General features: G+C 39.9%; 1 long non-coding RNA gene across 1 annotated transcript in view; it reads right to left on the bottom strand.

Annotated features, from left to right (window-relative positions):
- Positions 1–19,992, bottom strand: part of LOC140896559 (uncharacterized) — a 98,790-nt gene extending 78,798 nt beyond the window's left edge. Inside the window, exons 1-2 of the long non-coding RNA XR_012154576.2 lie at positions 19,770–19,992; positions 18,594–18,833 (exon numbers count right to left, since the gene is read on the bottom strand). This is a non-coding gene — a long non-coding RNA (uncharacterized LOC140896559). The remainder of the gene's footprint in view (positions 1–18,593; positions 18,834–19,769) is intronic.
- Positions 19,993–20,233: the final 241 nt, after the last annotated feature.

Raw genomic sequence — 20,233 nt, 5'->3', positions numbered from 1 at the left:
TTTAGGTCAACTGAACTTCAGTGGGAGTTTTTGCCCAGACATAGAGTGCACAGGTCAGCTCTAAAGCAGTATTTTCGTGGTATTTTGGACTCAAGAAGGGCAGAAAATGAGGGTCAAGGATAAACTAAGGCAAATGTCAACTTTTAGGCAAAATTCATGTTGACTTTATTGTTGACCTGATCTTTCCAGAAGTAGCAGCTTCTAAAAGTGGTTCATCACTACGTGGAGTTTGGAATAGGATGAAAGGACATTTTTAGATCTATGGTGTTGCTAGTATGAAGTTTGATTGAGAGGCACTAACTACCCAAATGAGGAACTCTTTAAGCCTCTTTATTTTAAATTTTTAACTTTGTATAATAAGGGAGGAATCATAGTCCAGGGACTGGGGCACAAAATTAGGAGTCAGAAGACCTGGGCACTGTTCCTGGTTCTTGCACTGACCTGCCGGGTGACCTTCCTTGGGCAAGTCATTTCACCACTATGCTTCCACTTCTCCACCTGTAAATGGAGATTATGATACCAGCTTTGCTTTGAAAGGACTCTGAAATCTATTAAAGAATGCTATAATTTTTAGCATCGTCTATTTTATCCTAGAATTCTATAGTTATATGGAGCTAATTCATGGCAGCATCTCAAAGAACTCAGTGAATTTGACTCCTCATCTTCTTTCTTTCTTGTACAAGGAACCCTCATTATCTTCATTATATTCCTAATATGTTACTTATAATTGCTCTGTGGTGGCAGCAACAGTCACAGCGATCTAGCTGTTTGTACATTTGTGAATACAAAATCAGGATAATTAAAACTACACCTTGGTGAATATGCTACCAGGAACATTTCAGTTAGGGGAAAAATTACTCAGCATTTGGGCTGAATTATTTTCCCCTATCAAGTTGCTATTCATATTTAATTCTGTACTATTCTACTCAGCAGATGCCACTGCATTTCACTATGAAAGTACCTTTGCAAAATATCTGAAGGAAGGTTAATATTAGAGCCAGATCTTCGGCTCATGTGAGGTAACCTGGCTGCACTGAAGTCAATGGAGCTACACCAATTTACGCCTTCGGAGGACATTTTAAAAGAGAATATCTTATCTTGGGGTTTTGTGCTGCCACACATCAGCGTAGGATTTGAGTGCTTTCCACATAAAATAGATTAAAGAGGAATATACTCTACCATATTGTTTAAGAAATCCATAGAGGTGTTCAGGATCAAGGAAACTAGTAGTCATAAATAGGATTACTGGTACAATTCTTATTTCTCTAGAAAAACACGTTTTTATTTAAACCAGGCAAAAAGTCAAGCATCATCCCTCAGTGGAATGTAAAAAATGTAAAGGAACAGAATTCTGGATGCTTTTATGTCGATGCTCAAAAACTATGCTAAATCACTCCTTAGAAAAATGATTTGGTGTTTTTTCATTCAATCACTTATTTAATTATGAATAAAGTGCACAGTGCTAGAGCTGTGAAAAGCACAGATACACTTGGAGGCCTTAAAGGGTAAATACAATTATGCATTGTAATGAAACCTAGCAAAGATCTTTTCAGCCAATGGTTCAAAGCACTCAGATATGCTTTTGGAGAAGCATAAACAATGCAAAAACCTATAATTGCAATGTCAGTCATGGTGTCCATACAGAATACCAAGTACAAAATCATATCTTACTTGATTTATTTCCAGAGCTCTTTGGCAAAATAAGAAACAACAAAGCTAACTGCGGGAGCACAGTGTCCTCTACTGGGGAAACTGACTTTGATTTCTTACCTGAACATAAAAGAAACCCTGTGACTCTCAGAACCAAAACTGAACTAGACCAATCAATCATTGTTACAAAAATCCCATTTTTCACAACACACATAAAAATAGTCGGAGATAGAACACCATCCTAGATATTGCTTCAGTGACTTTAACATTTCCTACTTGATTAATGGCTCAATAGCCATTACTTATATAATTCACCATAAGTGATCTTAAAATGCTTTACTTTCTCATGCACACTGTCATTATTGAAAAGAGACGATTGAACCATTTGTCAAAGCTAACTAAAAAAGCTCTAAGCAACAAATGTCCTTAATCATTTTTTTATCGCAATTCAGCTATAATATGTGCCATCTGTAATTTCAGAATGGAACTAGGACTGCAGCATAAGTCAATAGCTCCATTTGATTACTGGATGTTATCAATTCAGCTGCAGGTCTAAAGAGGCTTCAGATTGTTCTGTGGAAAAAACAAACAAGGAATTTCATACCAATAGCTAAGGAACTAAAACGTGTACATAAAAGTCTCCCATTTTAAAACAGAGACAGCCAAACTGCAATACAGAAAAAAGGATTCCACAACATACACAACTGAGTGATACAGTACAATAACATAAGCATTGCCTCTTCAATATTAAAGGAAAATACAGTATGTTTCAGATAAAATGAAGTAACCAAATGGAAAATCGAAAATGACAAAGAAAACAATAGATGCTTTAAGTTTAATTTCACAGATGACAAAAATGGCTTTTTATGTCTAAAAGAATCCAGAGTCATACCCTATAGCAAATGTGAATGTTAAAATATAAGCAGTAGGAAATACCTCTTTTCAACAATGTCTTATGTACACACAAAAAGAAAAGGAGTACTTGTGGCACCTTAGAGACTAACCAATTTATTTGAGCATGAGCTTTCGTGAGCTACAGCTCACTTCATCGGATGCATGCCATGGAAACTGCAGCAGACTTTATTTATACACAGAGAATATGAAAAAATACCTCCTCCCACCCCACTGTCCTGCTGGTAATAGCTTATCTAAAGTGATCATCAGGTGGGCCATTTCCAGCACAAATCCAGGTTTTCTCACCCTCCACCCCCCCACACAAATTCACTCTCCTGCTGGTGATAGCCCATCCAAAGTGACAACTCTTTACACAATGTGCATGATAATAAAGTTGGGCCATTTCCTGCACAAATCCAGGTTCTCTCACCCCCTCACCCCCGTCCCAAAAACCACACACACAAACTCACTATCCTGCTGGTAATAGCTCATCCAAAGTGACCATTCTCCCTACAATGTGCATAATTAAGGTGGGCCATTTCCAGCACAAATCCAGGTTTTCTCACATCTCAATTTATTTGAGCATGTAGCTCACGAAAGCTCATGCTCAAATAAATTGGTTAGTCTCTAAGGTGCCACAAGTACTCCTTTTCTTTTTGCGAATACAGACTAACACGGCTGTTACTCTGAAACCTGTCATTATGTACACACAATTATCCTACTAGATCTAAGCCATATGATGTATGGGCTAAATTTTACTTTCAGTTAACCAGTGTAAATCTGGGATAACTCCACACTAGTCAATGGAGCTACTCCATATTTACACTCGAGTAACTTGGAGCAGATGTGTAAATTTACATTAAATAACTTCTTAACTTGAGTTTATATAAAGAAAAGTAACTGTCCAAATGAAAAATACTGCACTTTTATAATTTACCTGTTCATTTTATTTATATTGTATTACATTTCAATAAGAATTTTGGATTAAATAATACCCAGGGTCCTGTTAAAATGGCTGTAAATAAAGTAGAAATATTGACTACTGATGTGGAGCCAAAAATCTCCATTAATTTGTACCCCTTCAAAATCCAAAGGTACAACCACAAAGTTGGATGGGGACCTGGAGTGAAAACCCATAAGCCCCATTCTGAGAGAAACATTGACAAGATAGTAAAAATTGCTTGTACCTCTTTGTAATGCCATTGAAGTCATCAGGATGTAAACCATCACGATGTAAACCAGTGAAGAATTTGGCCTTTTGTGCACCAATTATACCTCAAACTGGTGCTATTTGTGGTAAATTAAAAGACATGAATTCTCTCCCTTTTTATGGGTATTCCCTGTTTAAAATCTGAAGAACATGAACAGTCAGTCACTTGCCAGATTTGATCTGACATTTTAGAGATATAATGCACTTTCAATATTATAAGCAAATGCAGCAAGATGGTGAAACATCACAAGAACTTTCCACTCTGGAAAGCTCAATCTCATGGTAAACTTTGGGAGAATGCATCTTCCTGACAAAATATAGTCTACACTTGTCCTTCCAGTTTGCAAAAGTTTTTGTTTTTTTAACTGACTTTTGTTAATTCAGGTGGGTGCGGTAATATCTTTTATTGGACCAACTTCTTTGAGTTGGTGAGAGTGAAGGAGCTCTTCTTTAGGTGTGGGAAAGGTCACAGAAAAATACAAGGTGTAACTGATTGTAAGGCAGCTTTCTGGTTAAGTGCTTATAACCAACAGTCTCTATGATGGAAAGATTATATGAAGAATTATATTTCACTGAGCAAATTTTCCACTTCCCCAAATGTAATTTTAAATATTTTTTCAATAATATTCTGTTAAAATCATCTGGACAGATTCAAAGAGTTGTCATGTTTTAGTTTTGACAGAGGTACTACATCCTCTACTCTTGTTTCAAGATCCATTTGAGATAAAATAGGAGAAAGGTATACAATTGCTAATTCTCTAGTTCCATAATGACAGGTTACTATGCTCAGATAAATTGGTTAGTCTCTAAGGTGCCACAAGTACTCCTTTTCTAATTCCATAAGACTCTATGTGGCCAAACAACATTATACTATCGGACTTTTGGCTGCATGGGTCTTTGTTTTTCATTTCCCCTGTCACAGTGATTTGGCAGGCTTTGTTCGACATCTGGCAGAGCCGCTGTGTCATACATCACTAGTCAAAGTGTTCTCTCGGATTATTTATTCTCTTCACAATAGAAACCTTCTTACACTGGGTCTGCCTGACATCAATGAATTTGGACAAATAATCATATTTGTACAATGTATTGAAGCTGGAGTTTCACATTTGTTCTCAGTCTAGATAGGTTATAGCTGACTATTTCTCTGCATGTAAATCTGGACAATGAAATACTAAAGTCCACAAAATCAAAATAACCTCATTATCAATGATGTGCAACCCTGTGCAAACCCTCCTTAGAGATTTGTTTACGGTCGATGTTCTCTAAACTCAAACCACCAATAAACCTACCATCCTATCCAGAAACTTATTAAGGTAACCTAGCACTTAAGTCACAACTAAATCCCATTACATTCCCTTAGGTAGGTGCATAAAGAGAATTTCAGCACAGGGGAAACAAACCCAAGCTTGCAAACTTGAGTGATTTAAAGCTAAAGACACACTGAGTTACCTAGAGACACATTTGGCTTGGGCAAATGTTTGGGCACCCAGCCTCTAAAGCCCACTTCCGCTCTTTCTGTACTGTTCTCCTCTAGCTGGTGAGTCTCCCACTCAGGCTTGTCATTTCTGATAGGTGGGATGAGTCAATGGGCCAACTATGAACCCCTTTCTGCACTGGCCCACAGTGGCATTTGTACCCCTACGTTGTCCCATGTGCCTGTTGAGAGTTCTCTGAGACAGGGGATGTCTTTTCACTGTGTAATTGTACAGCACGTAGCACAATGGGGGCCTGGTCACCAAGTGGGACCCCTAGGTGCTATTGCACTATTGTAATTTCAAAAACCTCTCTTTTATTGGCAATGTACTGAATGACCCTCTTAGCCTGGCAAAGGGAATATTCAGCAGAGATTTCTGAAGTGGATGAAATTTTCATCATTTCATTTGCAGTTCATCATTTTAGTAATTACACGAGGCACGAAGGTTATGGACAACTGCTGAATGGCAAAGAGATGGAAATGTTTAGTATCTGAAAGTTTATTCCAGTATGAAAGGAGTTATATTCCTGTATATTCCCACATCAGCAGGATTCTCCCACCCTCTGTCTCCCTAATGTACAGGGCTCTGGGATACCATGAAAATGCAATTAAATGCAGGGAAAATATACATCAACTATATTCCACTGACCACACCATTTATATTTTTCTTGCCTTTCTTTTCTTTTTCTATTCTACTCCTCTGGCCCTCTATTTTGCTTTGTATTAGGCAAGCACCTATTGCATTTTGGGAACTAGTGCTATTTCAGCAATAAATAATGAACAGATAACTTTAATCTTCTCTTCACATTCTCTGTCCCGATAGTCCCTTCTTTCCATCTACCCCTCTTTGGTTGCCTTTTACTTCCTCTGAAGAGGTACACTGCTCTCTCTTTTTATGAATTTTGCCAGATAGACGTAGTCTCTCATTTCCGTCCTCCATAGTCATTTTTCCTGCATCATGCAGGGAGGCAGAACTTTTCTTGTCATGCTGGTTTAGTGCATTATGGCATGTAATAACCTTTGGTACCAGTGTCTTTCTCCTGCTTCTAAATTTCACATGTGAAAATGGCCATTTGGCAGAAATTTCATAAAGCAACATTTCTGCATCTACAAATGTGGATAAAAATTATATTTTTGCATGAAATTCTGTGAATATGTTTTTAGAATCATAGAATATCAGGGTTGGAAGGGACCTCAGAAGGTCATCTAGTCCAACCCCCTGCTCAAAGCAGGACCAATCCCCATCTCAATTATCCCAGCCAGGGCTTTGTCAAGCCTGACCTTGAAAACCTCTAAGGAAGGAGATTCCACCACCTTCCTAGGTAACCCATTCCAGTGCTTCACCACCCTCCTAGTGAAATCCCATCCTCTCTCTCAGTTCCAGGGCAGTCACCTGGCACAAACACACCAAAAGCCATGAATAAGGTGCTGAAAAACACCTGGAAATGTGGGCTATTCATGTCGAATATTTATGGACCTATGTACTTACCACTTCCAATGAAATCTATTTTGCTCACAGTAGGACTACAGGGTCAGATTACAGAATCATAGAAGATTAGGGTTGAAAGAGACCTCAGGAGGTCATCTAGTCCAACCCCCTGCTCAAAGCACGACCAACCCCAATTAAATCATTCCAGCCAGGGCTTTGTCAAGCTGGGCCTTAAAAACCTCTAAGGATAGAGACTCCACCACCTCCCTAAGTAACCCATTCCAGTCCCTCACCACCCTCCTAGTGAAATAGTTTTTCCTAATATCCAACCAAGACCCCCCAACACTGCAACTTGAGACCATTGCTCCTTGTTCTGTCATCTGCCACCCCTGAGAACAGCAGAGCTCCATTCTCTTTGGAAGCCCTCTTCAGGTAGTTGAAGGCTGCTATCAAATCCCCCCTTACTCTTCTATTCTGCAGACTAAATAAGCCCGGTTCCCTCAGCCTCTCCTCATAAATCATGTGCCCCAGCCCCCAATCATTTTTATGGCCTTCCGCTGGACTCTTTCCAGTTTGTCCACATCCTTTCTGTAGTGGGGGGTCCAAAATTGAAGGCAATACTCCAGATGTGGCCTCAAATAGAGGGGAATAATCACTTCCCTCAATCTGCTGGCAATGCTTCTACTAATGCAGACAAATATGCCATTTGCCTTCTTGGCAACAAGAGCCCACTGTTGACTCACATCCAACTTCTCATCCACTGTAATCCCCAGGTCCTTATCTGCAGAACTGCCGCTTAGCCAGTCAGTCCCCAGCCTGTAGCAGTGCATGGGATTCTTCCAACCCAAATGCAGAGCTCCCCCTCCCCTTCAAAAATCATAACTAACACTTGAAAGGGACCTGAGCTGCAAATTTCAGACCTACATCCAAGCACCATTAAAGTCCAGGCATATTTGTATCTGGTGTTGTAGTTTAGGCCTATCTTGGTTTAGAAAGAGCAGAGAAGTGTGTATGGGTGTGTAACTGTTCAGAATACACAGGTTTTCTGAAGGTGGTATGCGTCTACTCAAGAGTCTTATTAATAGCTAAAGTGCAGTTACTTATTAAATAAGAAATACCTTTCTGCTAAATTTTTGACTCTGGTTATCTGAAAAATAATAGTTTCATAAGAGAAAAGGAGGTAGCCCTTTAGCACTGGCAGATCCAATGTTCCTGATGCTAAATGCTAATGCACATTGCTTTAGTGTATAGCATTGGGAAATCACAGCACCAAAGCAGTCTCTTTCTATGAAAAGTGTGAATGATGAATGAGCCTGAATGATGGTTGTGTCTGCACAGTGAGCCAGAGAGAGCAGACTGCACACTTTCAAAACACCAGCATTAAAATTGTGTGTTGGCAGCACTGAGACAAAGGCGAAGAACACAATTTACAGCAACAAGAGGTTGAAGGAGTGAGGTGCAGCACAGCAAACACTTTATTATGTGCCCTCTATCCGCAGTGCATAGTAAATGGCACAGTGAATGAAAGCATCTAAAATGTCCTTCTCAGGGTGGTGAAGTTTTGTCAGATCAATCCCTCCTCTGAACAGTGCTTGAAGCCTGAAGCTATTCAAAACTAAAACCCTTTAGGAAACTTTAATGCGCCTGGGATTGGGGATAACACCTCTTCACTGTCCAACTTTTTGAGTCTAATCATCAATTATTTTGGTAATTAATTGATCTTTAAATATTCATGGTAAATAGGCCCAATGGCCTGTGATGGGATGTTAGATGGGGTAGGATCTGAGTTACTACAGAAAATTCTTTCCTGGGTATCTGGCTGGTGAATCTTGCCCATATGCTCAGGGTTTAGCTGATCACCCTATTTAGGCTCAGGAAGGAATTTTCCTCCAGGACAGATTGGAAGAGGCCCTGGAGGTTTTTCGCCTTCCTCTGTAGCATGGGGCGCGGGTCACTTGCTGGAGGATTCTCTGCTCCTTGAAGTCTTTAAACCACAATTTGAGGACTTCAATAGCTCAGACATAGGGATGAGGTTTTTTGCAGGAGTGGGTGGGTGAGATTCTGTGGCCTGCGTTGTGCAGGAGGTCGGACTAGATGACCATAATGGTCCCTTCTGACCTTCGTATCTATGAATTACTTTTGCTTAGATTATTGGCTCATATTCCCAGCTTATGCATTGCCCAGATAATTCAATAATACCTGCTACATACCAGTACGAATACCATACAAGTGCTGTAGTCCTTCCCGCCTCTATGCCGCCAACCAGGAGGTTATAGGTCTCTTCCCTCCAACATTGGGACACTGGCACCTTCAGCTCCAGCGTTCCAGTTCTGGGAGGTCACCTCACACCTGGGTCCACACCTTCCAGCACTGGAAGGGCCTGACCTGGTGAGAACCCCTCACCCCAAAAGCATTGGCACCAAAGATAGGAGACATGACAAATTACTAAAACATTGTTAGATGCTCAGTTTTTAAGTGGCTGGTGCTGGGCACCGGAGAACTGGTGCAGCACTGTGCTTCATTGACATAGTGTAGTTCAACAGGCAGTAACAAGGGGAGGAGATACTTGCCACTCTCTTCATAGTTTTCCAGTTAGGGAGGGTCCCTCATCTGAATTCCTCTTGTATGAGGATCCTTCAGCCTCCACCCTATATGGAGCCAAGGGAGGAGAGCCAAAAGGAGCAGAAGGCAGAAAGAAGTAGCTCAGAACAGACCGAGTGGGGCTAAAGATCTGGCCCCAAACATTTTAATTAAGCTGGCGTGACTTGAAATAATATTATACACTCCTTTTTTCCATCTGGGTATGAAAGTCATTAAGATGCCATTCTCCATGTTATTTATAATCACTCTCTGCATGAGATCCAGCCAAGACATGGGTAATATTTTATGTTACTCAGCATGGCTATGAATGGAAAACATAAGGACGCTGCACAACATTATTCATATCCTAGGAATAGGGTGGTTTTCTGTTGCTGGGTTGTGGGGTTTGGAGGGGAGGGGAAGGCAATTTGCACAGCTAATTTGTCTGCACTACATGATAATTAAGGAGAACATTTTAAGGCTCTGGTATAATTCAAAAGATGGTTAGTGTCCTTACCAGGCCAGGTGGGGGTCAGTCTTTGCTGGACACTTCTAATTCACAGAAGCATTAAAGTATTTTATGTCACATTTAGCTAGTTAATGCCTAACAGAGATGTGCAGAAAGGCTATGCTAGCCTTTAATGGTATGTTTAACAAAGCAGGTAATGGATACAATGGGATTTCACTGCATTTCATTTTAAACAAGCTAAGAGCGCTGATGAAAAACCCCCACACTGAGGAGCTCTTACATAATCTAGATCTCCAAATATATTGGAACTTTTTATACAAATCTAGATTGCCATCTGACATCCCTTCATTTAATGCTTTAGTTTTTGCTGGTCACAGATACTGTTCTCCCATGAAACCAAGAAGTCATACTGATAATTTTCATGTGGTTTAAGCGTGCATGTTTCAAGTACTACAATTTTAGTCATGATTCTGAAGGTCTGGTAAGCTGCACATTTGGATTATGCTTTGAAACTGTTCATCTTATGGAGTGTTCCTTCTTCACAGCATATGCTTTATGGCTGCTACCTCTTCAGGTTTTTTATCTGCTTACTGTTCCTATGTATCAGTAAACCAGATTTCCTGGTCGGTACTTCACAGAGACACACAGACAGCTTATTCAGAAATCCCTTACGTAGATCTGAGTAAAAGTATAGATATATATTATATGAATTACTTTGACATATGAAAGAGTTAACTTTTGGGTCTTGAAGGACTCTTCCAAGTATCCACAATGTCAGGTATGCTGCTGTAGGATGTATACAAAATGTGACACATTTTTCTATATGTTATTTTCCTGGGCAATATTACTACATCTGGTGGTGTCATTCAGGCTGATCAATGGACTAAGGCTGCAGAAGAGGAAGCCACAGAACAGGATTATATTCCAAATGATTTGCAATTCAGTAAGCAATACACCCAAACAGCTACAGGGCTTGGAGTGACCTACTAGAGCAATCATTTACAGACTGGTGATGTTGGGGTTTTCTTTATCTAATCTAAAGCTCCAGTCCCTGGAAACAAGGACTGAGAGCAAAGAGTAAGCCACCATTCCTCAGCTTCCTTCAGTGGGAGCTGCTTTGGTATCTAGGCCAATGACCTCTCATCATCCTAGCACAGCTGCCTGTGAAAATATAAGGGATACTATTCCTTTATGGTAGTATCTGTTGGTAAACATTAAACCTTTTAGTCCTTTTCTTTCTGTATATTTGATTCATTGAGATATCAACTATTCTTTAGAACCTTTTATTAACAAAGAGTATGTTGAATTCTAAGGCCCAGAATACTGGTTCTTGACCTGTACGTAAGTAACCCTATTCAGGGATTCTATGAATTAAACTGTATCTACTAATCCGTGGCATCACATCTATTAAAAAACTCCAGATATTGTTGGAAACTATCCTCTTAACATACATTGTTTACGTAAGCATATATAAACCTGGGAACCTGATTGTTAAAGCAGATGTTTCCTATCAGGGAATCAACAGGGAAGAACGATTATGGGGGAAGAAAGACTCAATATTATCTTGAAGATATTGTTAGTTCTTTCTGCTGGAAAATGTATAAGAAAAATTGGGGCCAGAGGCCTGCAGCTGGCTGACTGATTAGCCTTACCTGCTACACCTGGGAAAAGAGCAGGAACTTGATTGATCCTTTATAAAAGAGGGCAGCAGGAGGAGTAGAGTTTCAATTTCTTTAAAACCTAGTACTACAGGCCTCCCCCTGAGCTCACTTCCCCCCTACTCTTCCACTCTGTTGCTTGCTTGCTCGCTCGCTCACTGACTGTCCCCTCTGCCCCTGTTCCCCCCTCTCCCAGGATTCACATGCCACCTGGAGAGCCAGGCTGGGAGCTGACTTGGAACCTGCTTGCCTGCCCATGAGACAATCCCGACTGAGAAGCGGCTGATGTGAGTTGATGACTCAGCCCCCCCACACACACACACAATGGTCCCTCCCAGTCCCTATGCCCTGCGTCAGGCTGGCAGTCGCATTTGCAGTGACCCCCTTCTGGCAGCCCAGCAGGCAGTAACCAGACTTTTGGTGTCTAGTCAGTACTTCTGACTGGACACCCTACAGGTCCTGTTTCAATTGGACTTTCCAGTCAAAATCCAGGGACCTGGCAACCCTAACTGCAAGAGATAGAAATACCCTCTAGAAAGCTGAGGGGCTGTGCTCCCAATTGCCCCAGGGAGTAAGCTGGCTCAGCAACAGCAAAACTTGGTCCAGTAGAAGGTGGGCACTATAAGACAGGCCCTAATCCTTTACAACATTGCATAGGAAAGAGGCTTGGAGCAGTCTTCATTTGTTAGCCCCAGCTTCCTACCCATAGCAGCAGGACTGGACTTTCACCACTAAACATGCCACTCCAAATATTTACATGTACAGTACAACTGGATGTGCAAAATAAAAAATAGCAATGTGTATTGGATAGGGGCACTGGACTGCAAGTCAGGAAACCTGGGTTTGATTCTTGGATCTGTCACTTGCCTGCTGTTTGCAGTGTTGTCATACCCATGTAGGTCCCAGGATAGAAGAGAGACAAGGCGAGTGTGGTAACATCTCTTATTGGCCCAAACTTCTGTTTGTGAAAGAGACAAGCTTTCAAGCTCCACGTCACTAACTTTCTGGGTTTCATTTTTTTTACATTTGTAAAATGTGAGATATTCTACTGCCCTCTTTTCTAAAATGCTTTCAAATCTTTGCCTGAAAAATGCTATATAACAGCTAAGTACTGTATTATCATTCTATGCATTCAATTGAATGCCTAATTTGCAAACACAATTGTCACACTTGTTTGCACATTGGGCAATCATATGTGCATAAGTTCATTTGTGCAAGCAATTACCAAATTGGTTTGTACAGTATCAGTCAACATTTCCCCCAAAGGTTTTCAAATCTAGCCGTAGATGAAGTCCAATACCCCAAAAAACAATCACCTTGTAAATAATATAGTGAACCATATTGGAGAAACATCTTACATTTGATTTTGATGCATCATATAAGCAGCCATTTTATAGATATAGCACCATAACAATGATGTAAATTTGAAGTAAGTGCATATATTAAAAAAAGCCAGCAAGGTTTAAAGACTCTTCTATGGAAGAACAAAATAACCAAATATTGTTTGAGTTTCCAATTATTTCTTTTTCTGATCTGAGAGACCTAATGAAAAAATATCCCAAGTAAGTACATGTAATACTTTTGCTCTGAATTAGATATCAAATTAAAAAGGGGGGAATATATATAATGTTATTTTGATGTTAAATGGCCAGTACCAAGTGTCCCAAGTAATTATACCTGGGCCAATCCACCTAATCTATCTGAGTGTTTATCACCACTGTACCAAGACATCATAGGAAAAGCTTAAATATAGTAAGAACTCATATACCAATGTAGTAGATCTAGTTCTCCCTCTTTAAAAAGCTATTTCACAGAGTAACATATAACCAAGTAGGCATGCTAATTTGCAAAAAAGAGCAAAACTAATATGAACCTTTTGATATATTTTAACAATTTGGATAGATTGCTATATGAAAAAGACATAGTCCATAGGCATAGACATAATAGTCATGCAATAATTACGAAAAGAATTAATATTTTATGCAACAAAACATCCAATCCAAAGAACAATGCTGCCTCTATTCCACTAACCTTCCACTGTGTTTGTGTGTGCTCTCTTATAAAATGTACATTATTTATATTACTAGCAAATCCACTCATGCCAATTCACATCAATTATACACCAGCGCTTATATCTGATTGATATTAATAGAATAATAGTAATGTAGGGCTGGAAGGGACTTTGAGAAGTCATCTAGTCCAGCCCTCTGTGCTAAAGCAGGACTAAATATATCTAGACCATCCCTGACAGGTGTTTGTCAAACCTGTTCTTAAAAATAATCTCCAATGATGGGGATTATTCCACAGCCTCCCTTGGAAGCCTGTTCCAGAGCTTAACTATCCTTATAGTTGGAAAATTTGCCCTAATATCTAACTGACATCTTCCTTGCTGCAGATTAAGCCCATTACTTCTTGTCATAGCTTCAGTGGATATGGAGAACAATTGACCACAGTTCTCCTTACAACAGCCCTTAGCATATTTGAAGACTGTTTATCAGGTCCCCTCCCTCATTCTTGTTTTCTCAAGACTGAGCATGCCCAGTTTTTTTAACCTTTCCACATAGGTCAGGTTTTGGAAACATTTTATTATTTGTTTTATTATTTATTATTCTCTCTCCAATTTGTCCATGTCTTTCTTAAAGTGTGGCACCCAGAACTGGATATAGAACTCCAGCTGAGCCCTCACCCAAGTAAAGAGGGACAATTATATCTCATACTTACATAGGACACTCCAGTTAATACATCCCAGAATGATATTAATCTTTTTTACAATTGTACCACATTGTCGGCTCATATTCAAGTTTTGATCCACTATAATCTCCAGATACTTTTCAATTGTACTATTGCCTAGCCAATTATTCCCCATTTCGTAGTTGTGCATTTGATTTTTCCTTCAAGTGTAGTACTTTGCACTTGTCTTTACGGAATTTCATCTTGTTGATTTCAGACCAATTCTCCAATTTGTCAAGGTCATATTGAATTCAACCCTGTCTTCAAAAGTGCCAGCAATGCCTCCCAGCTTGATGTCATCTGCAGATTCTATAAGCATACCCTCTATTCTATTATCCAAGTCATTCATGAAAATATAGACTAGTACTGGACCCAGGCAGACCCCTGCTGGACCCCACTAGATACTTTCCCCTAGTTTGACAGCAAACTATTGATAACTATTCTTTGAGCGTGGTCTTTCAACCTGTTTTGCACCCACTTGATAGACATTTCATCTAGACCACACTTCCATAGTTTGCTTGTGAGAAACTCACGTGGAACTGTGTCTTACTAAAATCAAGATATATCATGTCTACAGCTTCCCCCTATCCACTAGGCCAGTAACTTTGTCAAATAATCATTAAAAGTCATGATTTGGCATGATTAATTCTTGTTTATTACTTACAGCCTTATTATCCTTTACATACTTACAAACTGATTAATCATTTGTTCCAGTATCATTCCAGGTATCGAAATTAGGCTGACTGGTCTATAATTCCCTGTGTCCTTTTTAAAGTTAAAAGTATTATGTTTGCCTTTCTCCAGTCTTTTGGGACCTCACCAGTCCTCCAGGAGTTCCCAAAGATAATCACTAATGATTCTGAGATTGCTTCCACTAGTTTCTTAAGTACACTAGAATGAACTTCATCAGGCCCTGCCAACTTGAATATATCTAACTTATCTAAATATTTTTAACTTTTCCCTATTTTAACTAGCATTCCTCCCCCCTTATTGTTAGCATTAATTATGCTGAGTATCTGTTGACCTTTAACCTTTTTAGTGAAGACAAACTAAATAGGCATTAAATACCTCAGCCTTCTTGATATTACCCATTATTAGTTCTCTTTCCCCAACAAGTAGTGGATCTACACTTTCCTTTGTCTTTCTCTTGATCCTAATGTATTTACAGAACATTTTTCTAATTGCCTTTTATGTCTCTTGTGAGATGGGACTCATTTTGTTCCTTAGCCTTTCTGATTTTGTCCCTACCTGCTGGCAGTATTCTTTTGTATTCATCCAGAGCAATTTGTCTATGTTTCCACTTATCTGTAGGATTTCTTTCTAATTAACAGGTCATTGAAGAGCTCCTGATGGAGCCATATTGACCTCTTACTATTCTTCCTATCTTTCCTTTACATCAGGATACTTTGCTGTTGCACCTTTAATATTGTCTGTTTGAGAAACTGCCAGCTCTCCTGAACTCCCCTTTCCCTTAGATTTTCTCCCTATAGGGCCTTGCCTACCAGTTCTCTGAGTGGGATCATAATTGTATAATATCATGATAGTCTCTTTTAAAAACCCTTTAGAATCTTCTTTTTAAATAGAAAAAAAAATCATGAAACAAAATGAAAGACCCATCCCTACTGCTCTTCATTGGAAACACTTCCATGGACACCAGAGGCAGCAGAACAGTGCCCTCAGTCTTTGTGTTTTTCCTATACCAATGCTCAGCTCAACAAGAATCTCATTTGAATAGGTCATTGGGCCTCTGTCACATTATCTTGTAGCATCTCAGCCTAGAACCAGCCATAATTGTTCAGTTGGTGCATTATTCATTTTCCAGAAAGGGGTGAAAACCCCAAAAGCTTTGCCTGTGTTGCATAGATGATAAAGACATTTCAGCTGGAATAGAATTCATAAAAACGTTTTATGTTTGATTCTGCTAATGGAGTGAGAGTGCCATCACTCCCGTCTACTGGTAGAATAAGGAAAAAGCTGCCACAATCATTTAGTTGTAGTCAAAGTAGTGCCACAGTGATCCCCTAAGGCTGCTTTCTGAAGCTGGAAATAAAGGATTTTTTCTCCCTTGATTTGTTATGCCAAGAAAAGATAATGCAGCACATTCAGTTAACATTTGTCACTGAAGCACATTATCCCTCCAGGAGTAATATGGGGAGTAGCACAGACCTAGTGTTTCAAATTAACCAGGGATAGGATCAGGGCCAGCTCTACTGGTTTTGCCACCCCAAGCAGTGCGCCGAATTGCCGCCACTGCAAGCGGCTGAAGATAGAAGTTGCCCCCGCCCCCTCCTGGGGTTGTGTAGGAATTTTTGTTACCAGAATGGGGTCATGGTGTACTAAAGCTTGAGAACCCCTGAGATAGAGCATTATAGTTAGGATTTCTGTGATTATTTTTTGGAAATTCAGTTTATTTTACACATAAATAAATATTCATATGTATATCTTAATCAATTCGGCTGCTTCCATGATCTCATTTTCTGCCGTCCTATCTATTCACCCTTCAGAAACATGCTTTCTTCTCATTTTGTCCACCAAGCACTCAATATCATCTGCTGTTCCTCTCAAATGCAAACATCCTTGTTTTCTTGAGCTAACAGTACCCCTTAGTGGTTCTGTGCTATCTCTCTGCTGTTAAATGTGCCTTGTTAAAGACTTCCTCTTGTATTCCCATTGGAAGGCCAGAAGTGTAACAGCTGACTCATCAAGGTAGTAAAAGGAAGACAATTTTTTAAGGTGACTTTGTTCAGAGTTCAAATTTCTATTGGACAACTTAGTCCCACTTTACAGCATACAAAAAGAATGCAGATATTAGGATTTTTCAACATTAAAGCACTACTTTAGCTACACCGCTGACATTCTATAAGATGGGAAATTGTAGCTATATGAATGAAGGAAATGAAAAGCTTAATGGTAACCCATGACAGGTGAATCTCAAGAGGTTTGGCAGTATGGTTATGTTCAAACAAGCACCCAGAAATGTAGGTACTTATCAGAGGTCTGCAAATTTGGGCTCAATCTCATGAGAACCCTTTCTGCTGTAACATTTCCAGCCTTATTCTTCTGATCAGTCTGGAAATACCATGGGAACAATTTCTGACTCCATCCCCAGACAGAATAAAGAATTAAAAGGGATGAGAAAATGCAATATACATATTTTAAAACAAATTTGTTGAAACAATAAATGTGTTCCAATATCAAGTGTGGATTCAAATTTGTTCCTATTTTCCCTGACTGATTTTTCACATCCATTTTGTTAAGTGAAGTTACGTGCTTCTAGGAGTGTACTAGCAGCTGCTGCTATCAGAGTTAAAACGGTTTTGAAACATTTTCCACTTTAACAGCAACATGCACATTTTTTTAAACGTGCATCATTCTTTCAAAATGAAGCAAAAGATGAACTCTCACCTACACAATATACACAAAACTACTCACTGTATTACTCAATATATTAAGATTCAAGCATGAAGTTAGAAATGCTAAATAAACCTTGAGTTATGTTAAGGTATCCAAAGGTTTTGGTGGATCAGTAAGTTATTCCTCATGCATCCTGTAAGATTTGGGGCAATATAAATCCTACTAAAAACCTGGACAGCTTAGTTATTCAAATAAATCCTTACATTGGCAGGTGGTAAAAGAATCCAAAGCTTGCTTTATTTTCAAGGAACCGCAGCTTAGTGTCAGGAATTTCTAAGTACAGGCTAAATGAACCCCGTTGTATAAGCATTCCAATTAGTTAGGGCTGTTAGCATGTAAAGTAAGGAAGAGCGCTCCAAAAAGTTTCTAAAGCACTATTAATGCCAGTCTTGCAAACATTCAGAGAGACAAACTCCAGAAGCAATTTTAGTTGAAGCAGAAAGAAGGAGGCCACAGGAGACTGTGCAGCAACCCATGAGTTACTTGTGCTGTATTATTTTGATAATTAAGTAATAAAATTTAAATAAGTGCTATACTAGGAACCTACTGAAATGAGTCAGGTACAGTATATGACAGGTCTCTGACCCTAAGGGCACCTATATTTGTGAGCAGTAGACCCACCTTTAAAAAAAAAATTTCAACTAGGCACAAATGGTAAGGGACAGTACACAGACAAAACCAAATAAAAATATTCATCTTTTAATAATGACAAGATTAAGTGCCTATCTGTTTAAAGTAATTCAGCTTGTTCTTAGAGGTGGCCTGAAAATTCTTCTCATATCCCTGGAAAAGTTCCAAGATTTCAAAATTTTTCTGTATAGTGAATTGGGACAAAGTCAAAATCACAAACAGTTTTGTGAACAGATAACCCAAATAAATTTTGGTATGGGGCAATCAAAGCATTTCATTTTTATTTCAACCTTTAAAACATTATTTTACCATAATTAGCTTACATTTTGAAACAAAAAGTCACTTCAAACTGAAATAAAATCCCCTATTTGTTTAGAAAATCTCAAAATGGAACCCTTCAACAATTTCAAAAAATTTTCCACAATTTATGAACCAAGAAATTTGTGAAAACTGACCTTTTACAGCAAACACTTTCAGTTTTAACAAAACCCATTGCCATAGTCTTCTGGGAGAGGTGCACTTCTTTCTCCCTCTGGGTCCACCACTTCATAGCCAGTTAGTTTTCCTCTGACTCTGCCATGAGTTCTGCAAACATCTCATCCCGAGTCTCTTTTTCTTCCCCTCAGGTCATCCAGCCTGTCAGCAGTGCATTAGAGGCCCTGTCCTTGATGTTCTGGCTGTTGCAGGGGCTGTGGCTGGGGGCAAGGGTGGGGGACAGTTGTTTATTGTTCATATCCCAGACAAGTCATGATGGCTTTTTTTAGTATCAATATGTGACCTTATCTCCCTGACACTCTTCCCATTCTTGGGGAAACCTTAGAGATAGGTGGCCTGCGAATGCAGAAGATGCTGAGTGCATTTGGATTTCAGTCTACTCCAGTGCTAATAGCATGAAAGCAGATACAGTAGTCAGGCTATGTTCCAGGTTTGTTTTTGCAGTTTTGTTTGTGTGCTGGACCCATTACTATGGTGTTGGAGTGTAAATCTTTTTGACATTCCCTTTAAGCTGTTCTCACTCTCGATGATGTTATGCTGAGGCGGATGAGTAGGAGGCAGAGAATGGCCTTATTCAAAAAGGCAAAGGGCAGACCAGTGAGATGCTGTGGAATTATTCACCAGGATGGTCCCCACAGAGGCACTGTGGGAGTAGAAGGGCTTTGAGACTATACCAGGGTACACAGGTGTACAGCTATTCCCTGTGATGTGCAAAACAAAATCCAGCTATTTCTCAGTCCTAAATTCTGCTATAACTACCCTGAAGACATGAAGGAAGTGCAGAGAAACACAAATTGGGTCCTACAATGGTTGTCAGCTACCATGCATGTTACAGGGCATTTGTATCTCAGTGGGCAGCAGAACGGTTTATGCCTTGACCAGGTGTGCAGTGTGCATTTATACCTCATGGATACTACAAAAGTTCTGTTCCTGTGAGCAACAGTCTCAAACTGTTGTATTTTACACAAATGAATGCTTTCATTATTTGAATCCACTGTAGGAGGCTGGGGGGGGGGGGTACAGACTGTCACTGCCCCGTATTAGAGGGTACCCTTTTGAAGCAGTACAAGGGGAAGGGGGTGGGTCCTAGATCACATCCACCAACAATAGTAAAAATTGTAAACATAGGTTCTTACATGCCAAAATTCCCTCCAGGGGATCTGACTCTTTGGCCGCAGCCTGGGTTTCTGGCTGGGGCTCAGGCTCAGCCGATGCAGGGCAGGAATCAGGGTCCATTGCTGAAGGGCAAGATGAGGCTGGCTTTCCAGCTGGCCATTGTCAGGGTTCTACGTCACAAAGACCCTGGCTCTCAGGAGGAAGCTCCTCTCCAGCATCCTCCTGCTCATCCTCCAATGGGTTTAGCTGGCTGTCCTGGGTGGGAGGGAGAATGCGGCAGCTGGCTCCAAAACAGCATCTGGAATGAGATGTAATATAACTGTACAATCCTAGCCAGTTAAACAGTGGATATGCGTGAGGCATGTTGTGGGGCTTCTGGAGTGCTGTCGCAATTGTTTCACCAGAGTAATGATATAGTGGGATCCAGGAACAAATAGGCAAAATCTGGCTCTGTGCCACCTTTTAAAGGGCCGAAGGGTCATCC

The sequence above is a fragment of the Lepidochelys kempii genome, chromosome 12 (genome assembly GCF_965140285.1).
Source record: "Lepidochelys kempii isolate rLepKem1 chromosome 12, rLepKem1.hap1, whole genome shotgun sequence".
Classification (NCBI taxonomy): domain Eukaryota; kingdom Metazoa; phylum Chordata; order Testudines; family Cheloniidae; genus Lepidochelys; species Lepidochelys kempii.
This window is presented reverse-complemented; position numbering and strand designations above follow the sequence as displayed.